The sequence below is a fragment of the Tenrec ecaudatus genome, chromosome 1 (assembly GCF_050624435.1).
Source record: "Tenrec ecaudatus isolate mTenEca1 chromosome 1, mTenEca1.hap1, whole genome shotgun sequence".
NCBI lineage: Eukaryota > Metazoa > Chordata > Mammalia > Afrosoricida > Tenrecidae > Tenrec > Tenrec ecaudatus.
In genome coordinates, this window is record NC_134530.1 from 247728202 (window position 1) to 247753619 (window position 25418).

Here is a 25418-nt window from a genome sequence, read left to right on the forward strand (position 1 = left end):
AATTAGTATTCCCTCAATTCCTGGAGCCTTGTTTCTTTGCTAATGAACATCTATGGCATAAACCAAAAATGAAAATAAATAAATAAAGACACATATTGAAATAAATCCTTCTTAAACAGAACAAGGGATACTGCATGATTTAAAATTGGTAACATTTTACATCAAGGTTTTCTCCTTTGACCATACTTTTTCAATTTTTATGCTAAATAAATCATCCAAGAAGGGAGACTATTTGTTTTATTTAATTAAAATTTTAAAAGTCATTTTATTGGGGGCTCTTATAGCTCTTATCACAATCCATACATCCATCCATTGTGCCAAACACATTTGTACATAGGTTGCCATCATCATTTTCAAAACAATTTCTTTCTACTTGAGCCCTTGATATCAGCTCATTTCCCTCTCCCCCATTCTCCCTCACTCATGAACCCTTGATAATTTATAATTATTTTTTTCATATCATACACCGACCGCTATTCTCCCTTCACCCACTTTTCTGTTGCTCGTCCCCCTGGGGTGGTGTTATATGTTGATCATTGTGATTGATTCCCCTTTCTCCCTCCACCTTCCCTCTACCCTCCTGGTACCACTACTGTCATTATTGGTCTTGAGGGATTTATCTGACCTGGATTCCCTGTGTTGTGTAAAGTAAAATTGGGGTCATTATAATGGGGGAGGAAGCATTAAAGAACTAGAGGAAAGTTGTTTGTTTCGTCGGTGTTAGACTGCACCCTGACTGGCTTATCTCTTCCTTGTGACCCTTCCATGAGGGAGTGTCCAATTGTCAATATGATTTTTTGTTCTGGGTCTTTGATGCCTGATACCTGATCCCATCAGCACCTCATGATCACACAGGCTGGTGTGCTTGTACCATGTGGGCTTGGTTGCCTCTCAGCTAGCTGGCCATTTGTTTATCTTCAAGCCTTTAAGACCCCAGACACTATATCTTTTGATAGCCAGTTGGGCACTATCAGCTCTCTTCACCACATTTGCTCAGGCACCCATTTTGTCTTTAGCAATTGTGTCAGGAAGGTGAGCATCACAGAATGCCGGGTTATTAGAACAAAGTGTACTTGCATTGAGGGAGGACTTGAGTAGAAGCCCAATGTCCATCTGCTACCTTAATACTTAACATATAAATATATGTATATAGATCTATTTTCCTATCATTATATAAAAATATATTTACATATGTACTTGCCTATATTTAGACCTCTATAAATGTCCTTAGCCTCCTAGTTGTTTCCTCTATTTCCTTTTACTTTCCTCTTGTCCCACTATCATGCTCAACCTTCATTCAGCTTTCATTAATTCCTCTTGGCTACCATGCACTTACTCATACCCCACCAGGCATCCTATGCCCTCCTCCCCAATCTTTTTAGATCACTTGTTTTTCCTTTATCCCAAGGTTTGTTGGCTTTTCCCTTCCTTTCCCAGCATCCCCCTCTCCCGAGTCCCGCCGGAACTGATGGTCCCATTGTTTTCCCCTCCAGATTGTTTATCCCACCTATCTTATCTAGATAGACATGCAAAAACAACAATAAACACAATAGCTTGGTCAAGATACAGTAAATTAATTTTTCTCATGGAGTAACATGGGACATATTGAGAGCAAAGCTTCTTGGCAGTTCACCTTCATCGTGTTTTCTCAAATCCACCCCTGGCAACTGCTTTCCCATGCCTCAGTGAACTCAATGCACTTAATTTTCTCTGGGTCCACTTTCCTCATTGTTAAGGGTGCATTAAGACATCAACCTGTGGAATTCAGGGACAATAAATTAGTTGCTCTTATGAGGCTAGCCCTTCCTGTTTCCCAGATGCTGGCAGTTTGAGTTCAAAATTGGCATAATAACTCTACTTTTAAAGCATTCTTGGCAGCCCTCAATGTCAATCCTCCATTTCTGGCAGAAGATTCAAAACTGCTATTCTTTTCACCCTGGAGACTCTACTATGCTTTTCTTTCTATTGAGTCAGGCCCCGAGGAAGAATCTTTGTCCTGTGTACATGTCCTCTTTCTCTGGCGTGCAGAATAGCCCAGAATTCAGACTGCCTGACTTTTAATGCCTAACCAGGGAAATTCCTATTGAGTTTTGATGAATAGTCTTATTGTTTTCTAGTTGCTATCATGGTTAGCTTCTGTCCAGTTGACTCTCACTTATGGCAACTCCGTGTACAATTTAACTTAGCCTTTTCATTATTGTAAATATGCCTACATCCATTGTTGTGGCCATTGTGTATTTTAAGTGCCCTCCAACACGGAAAGCTCACCTTACGGCAGATTGGTGGATAGTATTCTATTGGGATCCTTAGCATCTTCATTGGCTGGTTTTGGAAGTAGATTATCTGGCCTTTTATCCTTGAGTGATTTAGTCTAATGATCCCTGGTGGCATATTGGTTATGTGATGGGCTGCCAACTACAAGGGCTGCAATTCAAAACCACCAGCTGCTCCATAGAAGAAAGACAGGGCTCTCTAGTCCTGTAAAGCAGTGGTTCTCAACCTGTGGGTCGCGACCCCTTTGGGGCTTGAAAGACCCTTGCACAGGGGTTGCCCGATTCATAATAGTAGCAAAATTACAGTTATGATGTAACAACAAAAATAATGTTATGGTTGGGAGGTCACCACAACATGAGGAACTGTATTACCGGGCTGTGGCTTTAGGCAGGTTGAGAACCACTGCTGTAAGCGTCACAGTCTCAGAAACCCACAAGGACAGTTCTACACTGACCTCTAGGGTCATGATGTGTTGGAACCAACTCACTGGCAATGAGTTTGGTGAGTTTTGTTGTCATCCAGAAGCTCCACTGAAGACAAGCCACTGTGGGTACCCTTGCTGGTTTTGGAAACATCGGCGGCTCAGCTTTCTGCATCATAGAAACATGCAAGGCAGCCCATCAAAATACACTGACAGGTGATGAGTAGCATCCTAGTTGATAATTTATAACATTTCTCCACTTTCCATGACAAACATCCATGGTTTCTGTGTTAGTCAGGGTACTTTAGAGAAATAAATCCACAGAAACTCATGTATAAGAGAGAACTTTATATAAAGGTTCAGTTCATGGCAAGAAAACATTCCAACCCAGTGCTGCCCAAGGCCACAAATCCAACATTAACCCATATGTCCGACACCAAACCACAAAGTCCTCCTCCATCTCACAAAACACACGCAATGACACCGACTTCAGGAGGAAAGCTGAGTCAGAGAATGTGTAGCATCTCAGCACTGGCAGGGGTATCCACACGGCTGCTCCAGCACCCAGGGCTGCATCGGGGTAGGTTCATGTGACTTCTCCTCAGGACGTCTTGCAGGTAGTGAGCCTTGCCAGCTGAAGCAGGGAACTGGCTAAGATAGTTGCACCCTGGTCCGACCATCACAAAGCAAGAGACATGAGAACTCGAAAGGCGGGACTCACCGAGCCATTTATCTCTCCGCCCTCCAATTAACCCCACATGTGTTTATCAGGTTGGCACAATAAACTAACTACCTCAGCTTCTATTACACTTTATTTGATCCTTCTACATTATTGTAGTCTGTTCTGTACTAATTTTTTAAAGAGCCCTGGTGGTGCTGTCAAGTAAGCATTAGACTGTTAATGGTAAAGGTGCAGATTCCAACCACCAGGGCTCCTGGAAGGAAAGTAGAGCCTGCCTGTTCCTGTAAAGCCTTACAGACGCAGAAACTCCATATAAGGTGGTTAGGATGCCGGACTAACTGCATAGTAATGCGTTTGGTTTAGTTTTGTTACACTAATTTTTTATTTACATGTCTCTTCTCCATTGTAAAGACATTGGAAATAGGGAAGTGGTATACTCACTCTTTTCCCACAAATATTTGGCAAATGTATTATTAAATGTATTGTTTGCTGCAAGGCCAATTTGGAATATCAGTGGGTGGGGCTCTGAATAGCATGCACCCATTAGTTTGATCATTCATTAATTTCTCTCTCAGCCATTAATTTAAAGTTATGTTCCATGTAGTACAGTGTGATGGCTTTTATGGGGTCTCCTGACCAAGAGACATTTCACAAAAACAAAGAGGGGGGAAGCAAACTGCTCCCATCATAGTACTTTGTACTAGATATATGGCTGGGTGCCATGGGATTGATGAAAATCTGACAGCTGACAGATTTAATTGCAAAGGTGTTTTGTGGAATTAGGAAATGAGGTATATTCTTTAAAGGGCAGTAGAGGGTTGTAAAGTGTCATTTACAATGATCTCATGCAATAAATGCCAAGAAAGCACCTGCTTTCTGGATTTATCATTTCACAAGGTTTTGAGGGGAGGAGGCTGGTTTAGTTTCTGCTCTTTAACGAGGTGCTCAAACAGACTCAAGAGAACTCTGAATAATGAGCTGAAGGTGTTTTCCTTTATTTCTTTGCCCAAGTTAGGACCATCTCAGCCCTTTAATTATATGGTACAACTACATGAAGTGCTGATTATTGATTCACTAATTTTATTATTTTTCCAATTTCTTCACTTAAAGGTTACATTTACATAAAAGATGCCAGAGGGTAACCTATTAGCATCAAAGTGGCGTTTGTCCTGATGCAGATCACAGACCCTACTAAGGAAGGACTGACGTCCGACACCTCTGTTATCCTGGATGCAGGCAATGGCCATGGTGACAGGGGCATGAAACCATCCTCATTAAGCTGCTGTAGAGTCCCAGTGTCTCAGTTGCTGCACAGTGCACGCCTCCACTCTCGTACTCTCTACCTGTCCCCCCTGTTGTCTTTGCAATTCTCCTTCCAGTGAAGGCCTCAGGGGTGGAAGAACAACACCAAACTTCTGGGTGAATCCCCAAACCAGGCTTCACTCATACACGTGAACCTGCACACACCCAAACCAAAACTGGGCCTGCCACAGAGACAGACTGATTCTCTAAGTCTAAGTTGGACCCAGAGATTTGTAGTTTATAAAACTTCCCAGGTTTTTTTATTTAGAAAAAAATCATTTATTTCTGTCTGTTCCACACATCTTATTGTTCAGGTAATAGTCTGCACCCCTGCCTGAACTACCATGCTGTACGCACACCCTCTGTTGAAAAACAGAGCGCCACAGAGAACGCTGCCCAGATGTCCGGGTCTTGGTTCTTGATTGACCATTGTTGCCTTGATTCTTGATTGACCATTGTTGCCATCTCCTATCAATGCTAAGGGGCTGTAAGAGTCAGTCACTTTATGCAGCATTATAATTGTGGAAATGGAGTAGCTTTGCTTTTAGAAATGAAACCTTAAGAAGAAAACACCACATAACATCGGAGGTACGTCAGTCTAAGTCAGCGGGGCGGGGGGGAGGGGGGCAGTGTGATGAGCTTGTCTCGCATAGTGCCGAGAGTCAATTCCAGGCCCAACTCGACTGGGAGGCCTGTGACTTCACTCGACTCTTCTTTCTCTGCTGCTTTTCATCTTGTTATGACCGGGGATTGGTACACACCCCCCTTTAAAACATCACAAACAGAACCAAATCCAGTGTCCACTGATTTCTTCTTAAAAGGTACTCTACCCTATCAAGCAGCCGGGCAGTTCCATCCTCATGAACACTCTAGCCATAAAAAGAACTCACCAGGACACAGATGAAGCCAATGAATAGAAGAAGAAATCAATTGAGGTTTGGAAGGTTTGTTGCCCTGGATCCAAGATTATACAACCTAAACCTCCCATGGTAAACAGGAAGCTGGATTTTAGTCCTTCCACGATCTATTGCCTATTTATTCGGTAAGGCAAGAAAGCTACGGGCCTCTAATGCCCATGTGCATCAGTCACAGAGCCAACACATGGAGGCTTCACAATGACATTGTACATTATTCCTTTGGTGAGAAGAATGTAAGACACCACCAGAGCGTATGTGTCTGGGCCGACGGCATGTGCACCCAGGCGGCTTCCCAGCTTCAGGTGAGGGCATTTCAGCACTCAGAAAGGGACTTGGTAAAAGGTCTCCTTGTGGGTGGTGGCAGAGACCTCCCAGTTGTTTGGCCACCAAGTAGGACTGGCCAACAGTGGCCTGCTTAATGATGTCACAAGTTATAGACAAAGGTCAGGTTTCATAGTGATACATAGAAAATATCGTATGACTTCACGAACTTTTAGGTAACCTTCCCCCACCCCTATGGAACCCACCCTGCAAGCTGAACTCACTTCCCACCTGTCCCAAAGGCCTTTTCGGGGTATAAATACTTCCATCCTCTGCCCACTCGAGCACCAAGCAATACAGGGAACAGTGGTGGGAAAGACACCATTAGCTAAATATTAGCAAGATTGTTTAATTTGCTTTGATTGTACCACTTCCCTTCATTGTGTGCCTGTAGAATCAGACTGTAAGAACAAGTAAAGGGGTGGATCAAAGTGATACAGGGAAGAAAATAGTCAATAAAGGGAGCTTACTGTGTGGGTAACCCCTGGAGACAAAGGGCACTCAATCCCACTGGGCCTACCAAAGAGCAGTATGCGTGCCCTTCACAGTGTGCCATCAAAGGATGAGAAATTGTAGCCTATGTCCATCAGCAGCCAAGGATTGTCCCTGGCAGCCTTCAATCCCAGTCTTTAGGGGTTGTCTTATTATTGACCTGGAAGCGCTCAGTGTACATAGACGCTATCTACATCCGCGGTCAGTGAGAGAATGCTGGGCAAGGCCTAGACAGCATCTGTAACAATGCTTAAAGCCTTCATCTGAAAAACTTCCAACGGAATGCTAGCAATATTTAGTGTCAAAGGCCCTGCTCTCCAGAAGGGGCCAAGCCAGTACAGACCAATTTGGGACATTATCAGCAGGAACGATGGGAAAGAGAAGAGGACTCGTACGGGCAAGCTCCCTAGCCATAGCCATGAAAGACTTCAGTCAGACCCAGCTAGGATGTATTAGGAGATACTCTAGTCTTTGACAATCTTCTTGCAGATTGTGTTCTTCCCATGCTCCGACTTACGAGGCTCTCTGGGTAGGTTTGGAAATCCAAAGATTGAAGACCAGGAGGCAGGGAAATGTCAAAATCGTCCTGCCCCTCATCCTCTGGGTGGTTAATGTTCAAGTGCTTAACTGCTCATTCAAAGGTTGGTGAATTGTATACCCAGAGGCACCTGGGAAGAAAGGTCTAAAGATTCACTTCTAAAGGATCAGCCATTAATAATCCAATGGAGCACCGTTTTGTTCTGAAACACATGAGGTCACCGTGAGTCAAAGCGACCCGATGGCAATTGTTTTTACCTGACGCTGCTATGGGTTAGGCATTGAGCTGCTAACAACAAGGCTTGTGGTTCAAACCCAGCACCCACTCCATGGAGAAAGACGCAGCTGTCTTCTGCCGAAAGAATTATGATCCTGGGAACCGGTACAGGGTCACTGTGAGTCAGAACTGACTCGATGGCAATGAGCTTGGGTTTTTATCTATTTGTTTGGTTCTTTGTTTAAATCCCTAACTATATATCCATTTGCTATTGCTATTTTGGATATGTTATGGGGAGAGAGCTGTCCTCTCTGGAGAAGGACATCAGGCTGGGTGGTGAAGAGGGGCAGTGACAAACAGGAAGGCTCTCAACAAGATGGGTGGCCATGGTGGCTGGACCGTGGGCTCACTCTTACAAGCCATTCTGAGGATGGCGCAGGGCTGGGCCATGTCTTCTGCTGTAGGGCATAGGGTCGCTGAGTCAGCTGACTCAACGGCCCCTAACAGCAATAATTATAACAAATTTAGTGACTTAAAAATATAAACTTGCTATATAATCCTCTAGAAGTCTAAAGGTGAAAGGGGTTTCACAGAGCTGAAACTGAAATATTGACAGAGCCCTGTTTGTACGATTTAGGGGAGAATCTATTTTCTTGCTTTGTGCAACTTTTGGAGGCTGCCTGCATTCTTTTAAAAATATATATTTTATTGCTGTTGTTGAGTATAAACCAATTCAACAATTTTTACACATAAAATTCAGTGCCCTGAATTTCATTCTTCAAGCTGTAACTATTCTGAACAGTTTCTCCCCATTAATGTAAGTAGGCCAATTAAGAATATTAATTCATGTTCCATGAAACCATGACACCAAACCTCCAAACCAAGTAGCCAAACACCTCAACCCCGTGAGCTATGCTATTGGGTTCTACATGCTATGCTATTGGGTTCTACATCAGCAGTCACTGTAGCTATATCTATCATATGGTATTTGCCACTTCAACTTTTTACAGGTGGACAACTTATTGGCGTCAGTTTTCCACAGCTTTGCACCACTTACTCTTAACGTGATTTTTCTATCAGTTAAAACTCCATTTGCAGTAGCCTCCATGTTCCCTCCTCCTATCTCTGGTAACTTAATAAACTTTTATCTAAACTTTTATCTAAATATATGTATTTGTTCTTGCCGTTTATATGGGTGATGTCATACACCTTTTGTGGCTGACATTTCCCTCAGTTTAATGTCCTCAAGTTCCATCCATGTTACAACATTGATCAGGATTTAATTTCTCTGTTAGGTTAAATAATATTCCATTGCGTGTATGTAGCCCGTTTTGTTTATCTGTCTATTCATTGTTGGGCATGAACGTAATTCCCCCCCACCCCCCGCCTCCCTTGGCTGTTGTGAATGAAGCTGCAATGACACTGGGTACATGTGTCCGTTCAGGTTGCTGTCTTCAGGTCTCTTGGGTATATTCCTAGGAAGAATTGCTGAGTCATATGGTGTTTCTTATTTTCGTATTTTTAGGGCTCACCACACTTTCCACAGCGGTGTCATTTTTATTCCTACTAGCAATGGATAAGCATTTCACTTTCCCCACATCCTCATGAAATTTTGTTATGATTCTCTCTGCCCCACCCACCCCTATTTAAAACTCTTAGCCGTGCTAGAGGGGAGTGAAATGGCATATTGCTGTGTTTTTGACTTGCATCTCTCTGATGACTGCCCGCATTCTTGATTCGTGGCTTCTTTCCATTTTCAAAGGTGGCGGTGGCTAGTGGAGCCTGTCTCACACAGCATTACTCTGCCTCGCATTTTAGAATCCATGCAACTGCACAGGGCTCGCCTAGTCTTCATATTGTAAAACAACCCCAAGGGACATTCTTACTTCCGTTTGCTTCTTTACTTCCCCTTTGCCATGTCATGCCACATATTCATTACTTTCAAATATTAGGACACAGTGATCCTCGGGAAACCTTTATTCTATCCACAGCACTATAATTCTAAAACATAGAGATCTCTGTTTCATCTATAAAACAAATACCATCAACTACTAGAGATGTGCAGAGTTATGTCCCCACATAAGACCTGGTATGATAGCACTTGGAAAGACAGGCACCAAGTAGGGGGGCCACTGGTGATCCCACTATCTCCTTTCAGCTTGAACGGAAGAAGAGATCTTCTTATTATATATTGTCAGATAGGATACATGAACATTTATTATGCATAAATGGATGGAAAGTTGAAGATGACATGGCTTGTACACACAAGACAACCTTCGTTTGACTGTGAACTTATACACATGCACAAATAATACAGGAAGATGAATGCAGAGAAGATAGGTGAGTGAAATACTACCAGGAGCTTCAGAAATGCTATCTCAGCCTAGAACCAGATGTAAACCCCTAAAATGGTTTTGTTTTGTTTTTACCACAGAAACAACTTTTAAATGTCATCCCAAGGGGAGGATGGTGAAAGAAAGGCTTCTGGGAGATTTGGATAGAGAAGGTTGAACTTACTCTTCGATGTGAATATTAAAATAAACATGAGGTTGATTCTCTAATAATTTGGGGATAAGTAGAATGGCTCATCCTCCTATTCTTTTTTTACTCTTTCTCACAAATAGTTATTACCATGTGCCAGGTGACTGGATTTCCTTGTGCCCTTTAACCATTTTTTTTTTTTTGCATGTTCATGTACGTTGGCTTCTGTGTGAGTCTGGGTATGTTAGAGAAACAAATCCACAGAAACTCATGTATAAGAGAGTTTTATATAAAGGCTAAGTGCACATCAAGAAAACATCCCAAACCAGTGCTACCCAAGCCCACAAGTCCAACATTAGTCCATTTGTCTGACACCGATCTACAAAGTCCACCTCCATCTCACAAAACATACACTATGACACCGACTGCAGAAGCAAAGCCAAATCAGTGAATATGTAAGCATCTCAGCGCTGGCAGGGGTCTCCACACGGCTGCTCCAGCACCCAGGGCTGCATTGGGGTAAGTCCATGTAGCTTCTCCTTGGGGATGTCTTGCAGGAAGTGAGCCTTGTCGGCTGAATCAGGGAACTGGCTAAGGCAGCTGCACCCTGGTCTTACCACCACAAGGCAAGAGACCCGAGAACTAGAAAGGCGAGGCTCACTGAACCATTTATCTCTCCACCCTTCACTTAACCCCACATGTGTTTATCGGCCAGGTTGGCACAATAAACTTTATCTCAGCTTCTCAGTAACTTTTTTCTATTTCATGATGCTTCATATTTTTAAACCCTATTACTCACTGCCACTGAGTCAACTCTGACTCACAGTGACCTTGCAAGACAGAGTAAAGCTGCTCATATAGGTTTCTGATGATGTAAGCCTTTAAAGGAGCAAAAAGCCCCATCTTTCTGATAAGTGAAGTGACTTAAGAGTTTGAATAGACACCATGGTTATATTTTGGAAATTGGTGAAATCTCGGCAGGATCTCTGTTACGAACATCCATAGCTTATCAAACAATATGCTAGTTTCTAAGTCAGGAAACTCTTGATTTGACCAATATTGACTTTTAATATGGTTTAAGCCTGTCATTTCCAAAGCTGACTTACTGGGTTATTAGGTTTCTCATCAAATGGTTACTGACTTTTTTTTTTAAAACAATTTATTAGGGGCTCATACAACTCTTAGCACAGTCCATACATATACTTACATCAATTGTATAAAGCACATCTGTACATTCTTTGCCCTAATCATTTTTTTTCTCCTCTTTTCTTTTTTTACATTTTATTAGGGACTCATAGAACTCTTATCACAATCCATACATATACATACATCAATTGTATAAAGCACATCCATACATTCCCTGCCCCAATCATTCTCAAAGCATTTGCTCTCCACTTAAGCCCTTTGCATCAGGTCCTATTTTTTTTCCCTCCCTCCCCTCTCCCCCCTCCCTCATGTGCCCTTGGTAATTTATACATCGATATTTTGTCATATCTTGCCCTATCCGGAGTCTCCCCTCCCCCCCTTTTCTGCTGTCCCTCTCCCAGGGAAGAGGTCACATGTGGATCCTTATAATCAGTTCCCCCTTTCTAGCCCACTCACCCTCCACTCTCCCAGCATCGCCCCTCACACCCTTGGTCTTGAAGGTATCATCCACCCTAGATTCCCTGTGTCTCCAGCCCTCATATGTACCAGTGTACACCCTCTGCCCTATCCAGCCCTACAAGGTAGAATTCGGATCATGGTAGTTGGGGGGAGGAAGCATCCAGGATCTGGGGCAAGGCTGTGTTCTTCATCAGTACTACCTCGCACCCTAATTAACCCATCTCCTCTCCTAAACCCCTCTATGAGGGGATCTCCATTGGCCGTCACTTGGGCCTTGGGTCTCCACTCTGCACTTCCCCCTTCATTTAATATGGTATATATATACATATACATATACACATATATACACACACTTATATCGTTGTTGTTGTTTTTGCATGATGCCTTATACCTGGTCCCTTGGCACCTCATGATCGCACTGGCCGGTGTGCTTCTTCCATGTGGGCTTTTTTGCTTCTGAGCTAGATGGCCGCTTGTTCACCTTCAAGCCTTTAAGACCCCAGACACTATCTCTTTTGATAGCCGGGCACCATCAGCTTTCTTCACCACATTTGCTTATGCACCCATTTGTCTTCAGCGATCCTATCATGGAGGTGTGCAGTCAATGATATGATTTTTTGTTCTTTGTTGCCTGGTAACTGATCCCTTAGGGACCACTAGATCACACAGGCTGGTGTGTTCTTCCATGTGGACTTTGTTGCTTCTGAGCTAGATGGCCGCTTGTTTATCTTCAAGCCTTTAAGACCCCAGTCACTATCTCTTTTGATAGCCGGGCACCATCAGCTTTCTTCAAGGTTACTGACTTTTATAACTTGATTTACATTTGAAAATGTAAGCTCCTTGATTAAGGTTGACACACTTTAAAATTCCATGGGCATATTTCTATTGTCTACATTGGTCATTGTATCTGCTTTGGAAGGATTGCTTCAGATGGTTAGGCTAATTGCTGTAATTTTCTTCTGTAATTTGAATCTTTTTTTTTAAATGAAAACAAACCATACAAATCACTGTTTAGTTGTAAATTACAGTACATTGAATTAAAGTTTTCAGTCACAATGTAGAATGGCAAAATTATCACTATGGACTATCCAGACCAAAATGACTTAATGTTCATTGTCTTTTGCAAATAGTGAAATTTAAAGAAGTAGAATTAACAAGTGATTTTTTTCTTTCTGTTTGCAGACATCATTAATTTATTCATATCTAATTTCACCTTCTATATGAAGGTCCTTTTTCCTTTTGCGGTAGTTAGCTAGATTGATGTATCATTTCCCCGGCTTTTGTTGTAAATTAAACATGCTTAGTATGTATCCACAAAATGCCCACACTTACTAGGTACTATACAAGACACAAAGGAAATAGACTTGCTTTTCAATCCGGAAATATATAAACTCGTATAGGGGTAACAAGATTCAAGTTCAGGGAACATCGATTCAGTGTAGGCTATTTTAAAGGTATTTCTGTATATGTTCTCATTTGTTTCACCCTCAAATCACATAAGACCGATTAACTATCCTTATTCTACAGGTGATCAAATTGAGCCCCAGAGGTTACGTCTTGTTAAAGTCACACAAATTGCACACTATTAGCAGGACCAAATATGGCAAATATCAGTGCAAAGAAAATAATTTGTGATATGTAGGTTTCAATTTCCTTTTAGTAGAAGGTCTACTTAGTATATTGGATCTCTTTTTCTGGTCATTTATTATGGATTTTAATTGTGTTCACTCTCAAAATATGTGTGGGAATTCCAGCCCTATATCTGTGGATGAACTTTAATAGAATGTGATTATTTTATATCTAATGTAAGGGAGGAGCATTTGTTCTTAAATATGTGATTTTTCAAAAGGCATAGAACTCATAGGTAATACTGTTTTCCATGGAGGTTTTTTTGTTTTGCTTTTCTGAGCCTGTGATTTAGCTAAAAGACCTCATGGAATAGTCTTGGTTCAAGGTGTAAAGAGTATGTCACAGCAGTGGTCTCCAGGAGTACTCTGCTTTTCATCAGCCGAGGAAGAATCTCCACTCTGTTCCACACTTCCTCCCATTCTGTCAGGATCCGTCTATTCTGTTCCTGACCAGCCCCATTAGATCTACTTTCAGGGTAGATGAGGCGACAGTTTGAGTTTTTCTCTGAATCTTTTCCCCCTCATTTTCTTTTACCAATAGTTGTGGCTTAGATGGTCACTCACAGCTTCTAAGAAACTCAGATATTCACTAAACTTAGATGTGAAATATAAACTTTCCATAGAGCATTATGTCGATTGACCAAGTTGTCCCATGAGATGATGGTCCTAAGTTTGGGGATAAATTCCATAAAGTGCTTAATGATTGTGCTTATGCCTCCTATGGGATTTAGTAGGAATTCTGGGGGCACTGTGCTTAAAGTACTTGGCTATGAAGTGGTATGGCACTTTTTCAAAAATTTAAAAGTAGAAATATCTATGCATAATACTTATTCATTATGTATGCTGAGCAAATAATCTGAGAAGCTGGAGCATATGAAGAAGAGTGTGGCATCGGGATTGGAGGAAGGCTTATTAGCCACACAGCCTTGCTTGCTGAACGTGCAGAGGCTTGAAGCACTTGCTGCTGAAGATCAAGGATTACAGCCTTCAGTGTGGATTACAACTCAATGTAAAGAAAACAAAAATCCTCACAATTGGATGAATAGGTAGCATCACAATAAATGGAGAGCAGATTAAAATTGTCAAGGTTTTTGTTTTGCTTGGATCCACAACCAATGCTCACAGAAGCAGCAGCCAGGAGGTCAAGCAACCCATTGCACTTGGTAAATCTGCTGCACAAGACTCTTTAGAGTGTTGAAAATCAGAGACGTTACTTTGAAAACTAAGGTGCAGCTGACCCAATTTGTGTCTTTTCAATTGCCTCAAATGTGTGTGAAAGGTGAACATTGAATTAGAAAGGCCAAAGAAGCATCGATGCATTTGAACTATGATGCTGGCGAAAAATATTAAGTATCATGGACAAGCAGCACAGAGTATCAAGTACCAAGGACAAACAAATATGTCTTAGAGGTACAGGCAGAACTCTCCGTAGAGGCCAGGATAGAAAGACGTTGTCTTATATACTTTGGACATGTTGCAAGAGAGACCCGTTCCTGGAGATTATAAAAGTAGAGGGTCGGCGAAAAAGAGGAAGGTTTTCCATAAGATGGATTGACACAGTGGCTGTAACAGTGGGTCAAGCGCAGGAACAATTGTGAGGATGTCACAAGACTGGGCTGTGTTCCATTCTGTTGCACATAGGGTCACTTTGGAGTGGAACAGACTAGACTACAACAGGGCACAATACATGTGATTCCCAAATCCCTCTATTTCGTATATATCCTAAAGAAATAAGAGGCATAACACACAGATATCCACACCAATGCCCATCACAATGTTCACAATAGCAAAAAGGGGAAAACCATCTAAATACCAATTGCTGGGAGAATGGGTAAATCAGCTTTGGTCCATACCCACAATGACTGCTAGAAAGTAAAAAAATAAGAATGAATCTGTGAGACACCTCATGGCATGGATTAAACTGACGGATATTATGCTGAATGAAATTAGTCAAACACAAAGTGATAAATGTTCTATGAGTCACTGTTATTTTACAATTTGAGAAGAGGTCTTCACACTGAACAAAACAGACTTTGATGGTTGCCAGAGGTGGAGGGGAGTGGAGAAAGAGGAAGGAACAGGATACAGAGGAGAAACTCCAAGCTGAACTGAGTCAATTTTGACTGCTAACCACAAAGTCAGCAGTTTGAAATTACCAGTCGCTCCATGGAAAACAGATGAATCTTCCACTCCAGTAAAAAGTTATTGTCTTGGAAACCCACAGGCGCGATTCTAGTCTATCCTACAGCATCTCCATAAAATGAGAGCGGATAGACAGGTGTTATATGGGTGAATGGAAAAACAGTATCCAGCAAGATAGAGATTGAGGATAACACGATGCAAACAATAGGAGGTTCGATACAGTGTTGAATATGAAACTGCTGTTCTGCTCTGTAAACTTCACCTAATTCACAATTAAATGTTTCTGTTCAACTATCCATATTTTTCCTACTTTAAGGATACTACTTGAATATTTCAAATCTGCAACCAACTGGAATCTGTTCATTCATTTTCTTTTTTGACATTCACGGCTACTGGAAGATGAGAACAAGTATAAAAGGACTGGAATTTTCCAAAGCAATTCAATAAATAAGTGTGTGGGGGACCAGCCCCTACCACTATCACAGGTTCGGTAGTCACAATTACGGTTATAATATATAATGATATGGTGACATCATAGAGAATAAGAGAGATTGGAGATAGAGGAAAATAAAGGAGTCAGACACATTTCATACATTTCATAGTAGCATGCTCAGCTCAGCCCTTCTTGGTGGTCCACATGGGGATGTGGGAAAAGGAGGGGGCAGGACAGCTGATCTAACCAAGGCTTATGTATCTTTGGGTGTGCATAAGCCCCTCTGATTACAGATGGCCACATGTGCAACAGGAAGGGGTTGTGCCATAGGCAATACCAGTAATAGGAGGGGGGAAGAGTTAGGGGTGTACACACAACAGGTAGGGGAGTGCTTAGGGGTACACATGCGACAAGATGGGCGACCTTAGACTCAATATGGCAGCCGACTCTTGCTCATCCTTAAATGGGCTTGGCCTGGCCTTTGGGCTCTCCTTCAAGAGTCCAATCCACCACCTTTATCAGAAGGGAGTAGGTCCTACTTAGGGTGGAACAGACTATACAGTCTAATTGCTCTATAGCTGATAACCCTTAGGAAGAATAAACTCTGACCTGCTTTCGTTGACCTCCAAGTGTACAGTCATTTACCATGTGTAGCAAGCAGCATCTTAAGTTTGGCATATATTTGGGGCAGACAACTTGGGAGAAATTGTTTTGTATCCCACATATAAATAAACTCAAATAATAGACTATTCAAGTATAAGCTACATAAGTGGACAAAATGAACACCAGTAATGTGATAGTATTTGAGTTTTCAGCAAGATGCATGGTAAAGGGTTCTCGTGAAATTCCATGGGCACATGTAAATTGCAGGAAAGTGTTTCTAATGTCAGGTTGCTAGGCCCTCCTTGGCCCAATCTTATTCGCAGTTTTTATTAAGAATTTAGATAACTGACATCTGTGAGAAACGTACTTAGGTGTGTACAATATAAAAGTAGGATAGGTGACTTCATACGCTAAATGGAAGAACCAGGATCCAAATGAAATAGTAAACAGGAATGATAACCAAATCAAACATGATTCGATGTCATGGTGATGCATAGAACCTGTATTTGGAGCTAGAAAGTCAACTGCCAAAATATAAAGGGAAGGGATGTGACTTTGTGTTAGAGTGAGTTTTCTAGAGAAGTAAAGCTAGTAACATTTATGAATGTATAAGAAGAGAGCTAAATCCAGAGAGCAGTCCACACAGCAATAGCATGGGCAAGCCCAGTCTGGCTTAGTTAGGTGTGTGGGTCAGGTGCTAAATAGGAGGCCCATTCACTTTTTATTTTTAGCTGCAATGGCTTTTAACTGGGTCTAAATGGAGATCGAATGATAAGATATTACATTTTGACCTAACTACATCTGTCATAATTGACTTTACAATGTTCTCTGTCTGATAACAGGACTATTCATATTCTTCAACTATGATCAAGGGCATTCACCGGAGGGTAAATCCATACGTGGACACTGCAAATGGATTTTGGGTTTCAAATATCATCCAGAGCCTTCTACGAACCAGGCGTTCACAATTTAAGTTCTGAAACCATGTTTTCTTTAGATTTGGATTACATTATTTATAATCCTTGGATCACACAGGCTGGTGTGCTCCTTCCATGTAAACTTCATTGACACCTCCCTTAAATGGCTTTTTGTTTGAAAACAAGCTTTTAAGAACCCAGATGCTATTCTTTCTGACAAATGGGCACCATCTAGTTTCTTCACCACACTTTGCCATAGCATCTATATCTTCAGTGATCTCTTTATGAGGTCAAATATCAAGCAGGGACGTATCATAGGAATGAATTGTTCTTATATTGGGGCTAGAAGTAAGTGTAAGCCCAAAATCTATTCATGCATGCATGGTTTATATATGTCTCTGGTTTACCTTAGAGATATCAATGTCATTTTGTGTTGAAGAACGTTATCACTCATTCCCCTGGGGCATCATTTCCACTGCTGTTAAGTCAATGTTAACTGATAGTTACCCTATAGGGCAGAATAGAACTTCCCCTTTGAGTCTCCAAGCCTGCAAATATTCACAAGAGTAGAAAGCCCCATCCTTCCCCTGCAGAGCTGGTTGGTGGTTTTGAACTGCTGATCTTGCAGTTAACAGCCCAATTCATAATCTCTCTATATATTAATGGTGTCTATTTTAGCCAGTGGTATAAAAGTTAAAACACTGTTGAGAAAAGAAAATGATAGGAGTGTAAGAACCACTATACATGAGTTATTGACTTGTATAGATTAAACTCTTAAGTGATTAGATACTATTTATACCAACAATGGAGGTTGGTGATAGTGATAGGGCAAATCTTCCAATAATATTCATTCACAGGAGCAGAGCCACGCCTACCAGATTCATACATCATAATGAAACACGGAGGGCATTAAAATAGTAAGCATATGGTAGTTTCAGGTCATCATTCATTTGGACACTCTCAAGGCAAGAGATTCAAACCAAATTCCCATGTCTGCCAGTTCTAAGTCCTTGAGTTAGCAGTTACCTGTGTCTTCTCCTAATAGGGAGTCTCAGCCTTATGTCTAATGGGTACAGATGTGTCCAGTTCATTTAGTGGACTTTTTGTATCAGGTAATCTAGGGTGGCCTATAGGATATTGTGTGCCTCTGAAGAACAGTCTAAAATCCCACTAGTCGATGGCTAGTGCGTGGACTGGTTCACCAAGGGCTTCCTAGAAACTAGGTCAAGGTTGTCCAATCAGGAACCTACTATGAAGTACATTCTCCTCTTGGTCGCCATAAGTGTTGTTAAACATATTTTTACCCCTGGGGGTTGCTCCTCCTCATTTCCCTACCAACAGATATCATTGCCTTCTTTGAGACATACCAGTCCCCCTCGTCCCATTTTGTCTTGAGTTTCCAGTAAGATTTCCTTATCATTCTGGTGGGAATGTCCGTTGGAGTGGGGTGAACTTAGCTCAATTTTGTATGGCAGCAATGGAATGATATTTTCCCTCTTCCCAAGTTTAGACCCTTTTTGTTGTTGTTGTTTTCAAGACTGTAACTCTCGATGGGAATAGAAAGTCCCATCTTTGCCTGGAGTGCTGGTGGTTCTAAACTGCTGACGTTTAGGTTAGCAGCCCAACGTATAACCACTACACCACCCAGGCTCTGGAAATCGATGGGAGGGGTTAAAGAGGGCAATGGTAGCTCAAGCCCCTGCAAATTTATGTACACAGTTTTGGTTGCAAAAAAGCAGAATAGGTGTCTCCACAAAATCCTTTCACACATTAAAAAATTACAATAGAACTCTGTGGGGAAAATGGAATTTTGTCTTACAATTGGTATACCTCTTGGGAACCTTCCTGGTGCTGTGGGTTGGGTATTGGGCTACTAACAGAAACGTTGGAGGTTCAAACCTACCAGCCACTCAGCAGGAGAAGGACGAGGCTGCCTGCTCCCATCAACATTTACATCCTGGGAAGCCCTGAATAGGATGCCTGTGAGTCTGAATCAGCAAATGGGCTGCATGGAGGTGAACCCCGCCCATCCTTTTAGCGGGGGTGGAAGGGGTGGGTGGAGGGTCTTAGGACCATCATGTAGTGTTCCCGTGTACAATCCTTAAGTATAGCTGAAGCTTTCGAAATGACAGGTCAGGCCCTGTGAGTCTGATCATCTTAAGTTACCCTTCTCAAAGGTTCCCGAGACACCTGTTGTGGTCACCCATTTCTCCTGCCTTTTGGCCACTCCCAGGGTAGGCGTACAGATGGTTGATAGGGCAGCCAGAGCATGATATAGCTGTCCCACTTAGCGTGTGGGCTAGATCCCATGACCTTCGGGATGGGTCAGTGTCACGACACCTTTTGTGGTTTTGACTTCGCCAGGGTGTGTTTCCAATGAGCCATCTCCTTGTTACATAGAAAACACACACACACACACACACACACACACACACACACACACACGCGCGCGCGCGCGCGCGCACACACGCGAGCGCGCGCGCGGTCACCCGTGGCAACCCTTCTTCGCGCGAGGCGAGTCCAAAAGGAACGGGCACAGGCTGGGCGGTTAGAGCGAGGAGTGGGGAGGACTGGCACGCTAGGGGCGTCCCTCCGCCACCCCGTTGAGTTGTGCTCACCTAGGCCTCCTGTGTGTGCAGGGCATTTCCTTCTCAGCCTGTGGAGTCACCTCCTGCCCTCTACCCCAGGGAGGGGCGGGGTGACCATCGGACCACAGCGCTGCCGGTAAGAATGACAGGGACACCTGGGCCACTCCTTTTGAATTCATTCTGCAGAGTTCAGCATGGGTTTAGCTCTGAGAATGAATCGACAGCTCAGGGTTGACCTTGGAGGACAAACGTATGAGAGGATATGAGGCTGGCAAGGCAGGGTGGATCTCTTCCCAACACTCATGGGAATGCTTCTGAACCCCCACTTTAAATATCGATTCCGCAGCAAATTCCTGAGCACCCGTCTTAAATCCCTTATCAAAGATGCAGGTCTTCCAGGTGCTAACCTTGTTGGTGTCAAGTGTCGCTTTTTAAAGTTGCTGTTTATCAGCCCAGGTTGCTATCTGTCCATCTACTCTAGATTATTGAGGGTTTTGTTTTAATAATAAGTGGGTCCTGAGCACTTGGAAATTCTTGGCACTATTTCGTGAGTTATGTATCATCAGTTGCTATGCAGTTGACATGGGACTCCCTCTGGTTTTCAGGAAGGAGACCACCCCTGTCTTTGGAAGAACCTCTTAGTAACCTCAGACGTTTGGGTCAATAGCTAGGTTAGTTAGGCGGAAGCTGCTAAGGGCTCTGTACATTCTACACAACACAAACATATCGGGGCAAGTTAAAAAAAAGTTTTGCTACAAAACCATAAAAACTTTTATTAGACAGAATGTGAAGCCATTGTTTCTCAGACCACCCACCATGTTGGTCTCTATATTTCTGAATGTGATGTTTCCATCTCTTTCACCTTTTCCTGAAGAACTCTTTACTCTTCGATTCATGTTGCATCCAAAGGGCTGCCTTGGCCTTCTTGAGGGATTCAAATCATGTTTGTTTGGGATATTCTTGGAGTTTAAAGAACACCAGAATATTGTTTAAGGGCAAGGCCAGGTCTGGAGGGTCAAAGGACTAAGGTTTCCCAATGAAATTCCCAGGACAGCTCCTGCTACCCTCAAACAAGGAGCAGGACCGGCACTCTGGTTGTCTTGTTGGGGAAAGAGTGTCCTCGCACAATCTCCCTGACCTTAGTCATCAGTTTGCCCATGGTCATTCTTTGTCCTATGAGAAAATCTGTCAACACAACTGCTAGGCAGCCCCACAAGCAGTCACCAGAACCACCTTCGCTGAGCTCTCTGCCTTGAATGTAACCTAGCCAGCAGACCCCCTTGGAAGCCACCGTTTGGATTGGACCTTCTTTTTAAGACACCCCAACAAGAGTAAGACAAATGTACTACTGAGCGATTTTATCTGCAGCCATTCACAGATCAGAGACATGTCTAAATGCATTTTGTTTAGAATAAACCTATGAACACATGAACTAGAATACTAGTAGCAGTGTTTTGCCCTTGCACATGAATGATTTCATACATGATCATATATATATATTTATATATCTCCACTTCTCATTGATCAATTATGGTTAGGCTCTAAAGACTAGTTCATTATGCAAAAATGGAGGATTTTTTTTCCTTTTCACATAATTCGTCTATTTTTAAAAATCATTTGTAAAATGTGATCATAGGAATAACTACAGCCAAGATTTACCGATGGCAGTCTAGTTATGGGCTATTTCACTGCAGAGAAGTAGGCTTGATGGAGCTAGCACTAGATAAAGCTGGGCCGTGTGACTGGAGGATCCATAACTCAGTCACGTCACCTCCTCCTGTGCTGGGTCAGAGCTTCTCTCCATGAGCTGCTTCCAGGGCTCCACTGCTAACCCCGCAGTGCTCTGTTTCACAGTCATGGGCCTGTTCTACCCTCTGTGCCTGAAGAGTCACCAAGTCACGAGCTTCCTGAAAGAATGTTGGGAGCCTGGCTGAAAACCTAGCTACTCTGTGATGGAGGCAGCAGGTCCCCTCTGATGTTCTTACCTTGATGTTAATGTTGAGCTCTAGGACCACAGGCTGCAGAGGACCTGGAAACTTAGAACATACACTCTAAGGTTTGGTTCTGCCTGGGTCTCTGCCTGGAGTCTATGGCCACAGAGGAGACTTGCCCGGATGCCCGAGCTCACAGGATGGAACAGTGCTAGACACTCTGCATAGCATCCTGGAGGCTGCTTGGAAACCTGCCTGGAGGGGAGGATAGTCCACAGTTGGTGCTGCGGTGCCTGGCACTTCATGAATGCAGGGAATAGTCGGAGAGTAGATTTTTTACTATTGTAAATGTGAAATGTTGGATTACAAAATAGTCAATGACTGATGAGTAGGGTACATCTTTTTAATAAATTAATATATAGAACATAATAGTGTATATTATATGTGTACTTAGGAGATAAACCTTATTAGGATATAATATACACATATTATGTATATATAATGTATAGTGTATGAGGGGGCCTAATGAATTTTGTGGAAAAGTAAATTAAAAACTAATAAAATTTTTCTAGAGCTTTGTGAAGCCCTCTCCTATGACCTATGTCATATGAGTATAATAACATTGTTCATTTTGATTTGTTAATATTTTATTCAAGGTTTTTCATTTATATTTATAGGAAATACTCCTTTTAATTTTGGGTGGGGTTAAGTGTACTGTTCTGGTGTGAATTGCGATTTTGAGTCAGGGATCTGGGTTGCATGGTGTGAGTCAACTTGGGGGCTGAATAAAATCACATAGTCACTCAAGTCGATGTAATAAAGCCCCAACGAGACCACTGAACGTCAGCTCAGGTATGATTTGGTAAGCATAGTTGGTAAGACTCCATGGATATTATCAAACATTCCTGGGAAGATAGTAAGTCCTGCCACCACGTACTATTTATTGTGGCTTGTGTGATGCCGGATGCTCTTTCACTGGTATTTCAAATGCCAGCAGCGTCACCCAAAGTCAACAGGTTTCAGGGAGCTTCCAGACTGAGAACAAACAAGGCAAACAGATTTGACTGCCCACTTCAGAGGAAGAAGCCACTGAAAACCTTACTCATAACTTTGAAACACTGTCAGATACCAGAGGCCTGATGAATGGAAGCAGAACATTGGAAGGCAGCTGCTTGCCAACTGACAGGAAGAGATCCATATTTGTGCCCATTCCAAAGAAAGGAAAATATGATGCAACTGAATGTGGAAATCGTGGAACCATATCATTAATATCACTTGGGACTAAAGTTTTGCTGAAGATGGTTCAACTGCAGTTACAGCTGTCCATCAGCAGGGGCTGCCAGAGACTCAAGCTGGATTCAGAGGGGGATGCGGAACAAGGGCTATGGTTACTGACATCAGATGGATGTTGGCTGAAAGCAAAGCATGCCAGGAAGATGTTTCCTTGTGGTACATTGACTAAACCAAGGCATGGGGGGTGGGGTGGGGTGGATCATTAACAAATTATGGATAACCTTGAGAAGAATGGGCATTCTACATTTCATTGTACTCATGCTGTACTTGACATGGATCAAGAGGCAGAACAAGGAAATACTACACGGTTTAAAATCAGGAAAGGGGCATCAGGTTTTTATTCTTTTACCATACTTACTCAACCTGTATTCGTGGTCCACCTCTCATGGGCATATGAGGTGTTGACAATCTCTTGGCTTTGATCGGGGCCACCGCAGTCTTCAATGTGACATCCTTGCTCTTGAACTCTACAGAAATCCTGTGCAGATTTGCCCAGTGCGATACCTCATTTGACTTAACTGGTGCTTCCAAGAGCATTGATTGTAGATCCATGTAAAATGAAAACCTTCAAAACCTCAATATGTTCTCCACTTATATTGGAGACAAATTAAATATTTCCTGTATTTATTGTCCCACTTGTAAGGATTTTTGGCTTTCTTTACATTAAGTTGTAATTCATACTGAAGGCTGCAGACTTGAGCTGCATCATCAAGTGCTTCAAGCCCTCCCACTTCCAGCAAGCAATGTCGTGCCATCTGTATATCACAGATGGTTAATAAGCCTTATGTCAATCCTGATGCTGTATTCTTCATATAATGCAGCTTCTCTGACTATGTGCATCAAACTCACTGCCGTTGAGTTGATTCTGATTCATAGTGATCCTATAGGGCAGGGTAGAACTGCCTTGTTGGTTTCTGAGATTTTAACACGCTACAAGAGTAGAAAGCCTCATCTTTCTCCTGAGGAATGACTGATGGTATCAAACTGCTGTCCCGGCAGTTAGCAGCTCAACCCCTGTGCCACTAGGACTCCTTGATTATTTGTATGGTGATTAAATGTGTGATGAAAGGACACACACATTTCCTTATTTTAAACTATATCGTATCCTTTGGTTCCGTTCAAATAACTGCCTCAAGTTCTGTGTACAGGTTCTGCATGAGCACAATAAAGTGTCCAAAATTCCCATCTTCTCATTGTATCCACAGGTGATTATGGTCCACACAGTTAAATGCCTTGCATCGTCAAGAAAACACCCGTCTGGTATCATTCTCTGCTTTGATTCAAGGTCCATCTGACATCAGCAATGTTCCACGACCCCTTCTGAATCTAGCTTCAATCTTTGTCTGCTCCGCGTCGAAGTATTACTGCAACCCGTTTGGAATTCTCTTCCCCAAAATATTACTTGCATGAGATATTAGTGATATTGTTCAATTTTTATAATCAGTTGTGTCATTTTTTTGGAATGGGAAAAAATATGAATCTCTTCCAATAGGTTGACAAGTTAGCTGCCTTTCACATTAATTGGCTTAGGCAAGTGAGTGCTTCCAGTTTTGCATCAATTTGTGAAAACATTTCAGTGGTCGATTGCTGGATATCCTAATGCTGTCAGTACAAGTGCAATTTCTTCCTTCAGAAACAATGGTTCTTCATCGTGTGCTACATCTTGAAATGGTTGAATGTTTCCCGATTCCTTTTGGTATCGTGACTGTATTCCTTCCATCTTTTTTTACTGCCTCCTGTATTAGTCAATACTTGGCCTATGTAATGCTTTAATGTTGTACCTGGAGCTTACGCTTCATCGATTGTTTCAGGTTCACATATGATACTCATATTCTTCCCTCTTGATTTTCTGACTCCAGGTAGGTGCCCATTTCAATATAATGCTTTGTCTTCTCCTCGCATGCTGTCTTTTGAAAATTGTCTCAGCTCCTTTACATCACCATGTCTTCCATTTGTTTGAGCTACTCTAGAGTTGAGCGAGTTTCAGAGTCTCTTCTGACATCCACTTTGGTCTTTTATTTCTGTCTGGTCTTTTTAATGACCTTTTGCTCTCTGCAATATGATCTTCTTGATGTCATCCACAATTCTTCTAGTCTTTGGCCATTTGCTTACAATGAATCAAATCTGTTTTTGAGATGTTCTCTAAGCTTAGGTTGTATTTTGGCTCACATGGAAGTATTTTAATTTTCTTAAACTTATACCTGAACTTGCATGTGAACAGTGGATGATCAACCCATGTCTGGTTATGGATAGTTGACCTCTAGCCTGGTTTGGGCTAATTATAGTGAGGCTTCTCCATAGTCTACATCCATAAATGTAGTTAATTTGATTCTGTCTCTGGCAAGATCCACATACATACTCACCATTTATATTGTGGGAAAAGAACATTTGCAATGAAGAAGTTGTTTGCATTCCAAAATTTTGTCATGAAACTCCCAGCTTCATTCCCGCCACAAAGGCCACATTTTCAACTTTGTATCATTCTGCTTTGTTTCCAGTGTTCACAGTCCAATCACCAGTCATTATCAATACATCTTGATTGCATTTTGGATACATTTTAGGTTAAAGAAGCTAGGATTTTCAGTTCTTCGATGGAGGTGGTTGGTGTGTAAATTTGAGTAGTTGTATTAACTG

At 42.2% G+C, this 25418-nt stretch overlaps 1 pseudogene; it reads right to left on the reverse strand.

Moving 5' to 3' along the window:
• Positions 1-5505: 5505 nt before the first annotated feature.
• LOC142440023 (oligosaccharyltransferase complex subunit OSTC pseudogene) lies at positions 5506-23336 on the reverse strand (annotated as a pseudogene).
• Positions 23337-25418: the final 2082 nt, after the last annotated feature.